Below are 3279 nucleotides of genomic sequence, written 5' to 3'. Positions count from 1 at the left end.
TTGGATTTGCAACTCCTCTGGGGAATCAAGGACCAGCTCTTGCAAGCTCTGCTTCCCTGTTCAGGCTGTCCCAGCCTCGCCCAGAATATGGAATCAGGTGCCCTGTCCAGCCTCATGAGTAAAAGGCAGAGACCAGCCCAGCAGAGGAACCCCCAAATTTCAGACAGAATCCCACTTCTGAATTAAAAGTGGAGGAAACCCAATAGTGCTGTGGGACTGGGGATTGGGCTCGCTACTCAGTTCTGATCTGCTTGAATTCCAAGAGTCCAACTTTCATTTCCGATCCGCCTTTTTTTGTTGCTCTTTTTGCTTTCGCAATTGCCAACCTGCTGGCTTTTTTAAGCAAAAAAAAACCCTACGTAATTTTTAACTAAAATGGTTATGAACATAACAGCCTGCTGGATCAGGCCAGTGGCCCATCTAGTCCAGCATCCTGTTCTCACAGTGGCCAACCAGCTGCCTGGGGGAAGCCCGCAAGCAGGACCCGAGTGCAAGAACACTCTCCCCTCCTGAGGCTTCCGGCAACTGGTTTTCAGAAGCATGCTGCCTCTGACTAGGGTGGCAGAGCACAGCCATCACGGCTAGTAGCCATTGATAGCCCTGTCCTCCGTGAATTTGTCTAATCTTCTTTTAAAGCCGTCCAAGCTGGTGGCCATTACTGCATCTTATGAAAACACTTATGCCGTTCCACTCCCCCCCAATTTGCATATCAATTAGGCAGATAATCGCCAAAAATTGGAGGGAGGTTAATGGATGTAAATGGTGGTCGATATCAACTAAACAGCAGCTAAGAATGCATCAGCTTAGAGGAAAGCCAATTACAAAGACAATAACATAAATTTCAGAGCTGAATTTAAAAAGAAAGTATACTGATGACAACTACAACCCACCGCAAGAAATCAATGCCAGTCTGAAAAGAAAGCAGATTATCGGATTACGTTGAAATCTGGTACTAAAGCCGATTTAGCGGATACTCTGCTCCATCCCCCTATGTGGGATTCTGGCCCCTTAGTAATATCCTGGGCCTTTTGGCTTGAGAAGATATCAGAGAAGTATTCAGACAGAATTTTGCCCAACCGCGTTTTAAGTTCAGTTATGCAACTTTGAAATGTAGCGCTTTCAGCAGACTTCATGCCAATCTTCGAGTCAGCAGTGCAAGACGTCAGCTCAAAAGGCCAATGCAAGTACAGTGCCCTCTGAGAGGGATTGGTAAATCATCAAGTCCTGTCACTCCCCAAAGGGTACATGCTCTACTCTATTCAGAGTGCAAGGCAGCAAGAAGTATTGGTTCCCCTCTGTTCGGCACTGGTTAGGCCTCATCTTGAGTACTGCGTCCAGTTCTGGTCTCCGCACTTCAAGAAGGATGCAGACAAACTGGAACAGGTTCAGAGGAGGGCAGCAAGGATGATCAGGGGACTGGAAACAAAGCCCTATGAGGAGAGACTGAACATGTTTAGCCTCTTCAAGTACATGAAAGGTTGTCGCATAGAGGAGGGCTGGGATCTCTTCTCAATCATCCCAGAGTGCAGGACACGGAATAATGGGCTCAAGTTGCAGGAAGCCAGATTTCGACTGAACACCAAGAAAAACTTCCTAGTTGTTAGAGCGATATGACAATGGAACCAATGACCTAGGGAGGTAGTGGGCTGTACGACACTGGAGGCATTCAAGAGGCAGCTGGACAGCCATCTGTCAGGAATGCTTTGATTTGGATTCCTGCATTGGGCAGGGGGTTGGACTTGATGGCCTTATAGGTCCCTTCCAACTCTACTATTCTATGATTCTATGATTCTAAGAAGACACACATATTAACCACTCCAAGCTAGGAAGGTTGGAGAATTTCACCAGAAACAGGAAAGGGAGTGGAAATTGCCACAATTCGCATCTTTGTCCGATGTCAGGGATGGAAATCACAGTTTGATTTTTTTAAGTGTGCAAATGTTACATAAAGAATTACATTACCTTCTGTATTTTTTGTTAACTTTTCCCTTCCATTGAAATTAATGACACAATGAATGACGTTGAATGACTAGAGAACGCTAGTGGCTGGCTGGGCCCTAGCTATGCTGTGCATTCATTAGTGAATAGAAAAGAACAATATTAAAAGATACATTTTCAACAGGGGAACGGCTGTAGCTCAGGGGAAGGGCACATGCTTTGCATGCAAAGGTCCAAAATTCAATTTCTGGAAAAGGCTATTGCCCGGAATCCTGGAAGGCCAATACTAGTCCATGCCATCAGTACGGAGCTAGATGGCACCATGGCCTGCGTCTGTATAAGGAAGATTCTTTTGTTTCTAAAAGAGAAAAGAGACCCAAGGGCCACAGTGACTCTAAAATATATTTATGTATTTTATTTACAATATTTATTATATCGCTTTATTGTTAAGAAAAACCTCAAAGCAATTTACAGAAGGAATTAAAACAATGAAATTATTGGCAAAAGCAGTTAAAGATAGGTATTTAAAAACACTGAAAATAATAAAACCAACAATGAGTTAAAAAGAGATAAAAAGCATAATAGCTTCTATATGCCTGTGTAGGCTTGCCTAAACAAAAATGTGTTTAGCGGGTGCCAAAAAGAGGAGGTGCCTGCCTAACGTGAATAGGCAGGGAGTTCCAAAGTGTAGGTGCTGCCACACTTACTAATTTCTTACAAGAGCAGAACAAGTACTATGTGGCACCTGCAACATGGAAAGCACACCTTGAACTTGGCCTGGTAGCAAATTGGCAACCAGTGCAGATTTCAAAGCAGAGGTATTATGTGCTGACAGGGTCTCACTCATGTCAGCAATCGTGCCGCAGCATTCTGCACTAACTGCAGCCCCCATGTCAGGTTGTGCAGCATGGGGATTTCTGTGACCCTGGCTGAATGGCTGCCAGGATTTTTTTTCTGTTTTGGTTTTTGGTCAGGAACCCTGACTGGTTGTGGTACGCTGAGTTTTCTGCCTTACTTGTAGGAATCTTGTTGTGGTTGGTATGGTATTGCATTTAGCAAATCATCACTGTCTTTTGTTTTTGTTTCTCTATTTTCATTTCATTTACGTCTGACCTTACTCCTTTACATCCATAGAAGCAACAACAGTGTCTCCATACGCTCACCTCAACTCCCTTAAACCCACTGATGATGCACCCTGTTGTTTGCACAATGATATTTTCTTGCCCCATAGTGGTAAAAGAGAATTTTTCATATTGGGAAGTGAGGCTGCAATTGTTGTTCCCAAGCTGCTGCCTGTGAAGGAAGACCAAACCATGTGTGTTTTCTCTCTGTCAATTATTA

Source organism: Rhineura floridana, chromosome 22 (assembly GCF_030035675.1).
Source record: "Rhineura floridana isolate rRhiFlo1 chromosome 22, rRhiFlo1.hap2, whole genome shotgun sequence".
Classification (NCBI taxonomy): Eukaryota; Metazoa; Chordata; class Lepidosauria; order Squamata; family Rhineuridae; genus Rhineura; species Rhineura floridana.
The sequence above is the reverse complement of the archived record's forward strand: the minus strand, read 5'-3'. Positions refer to the sequence as shown.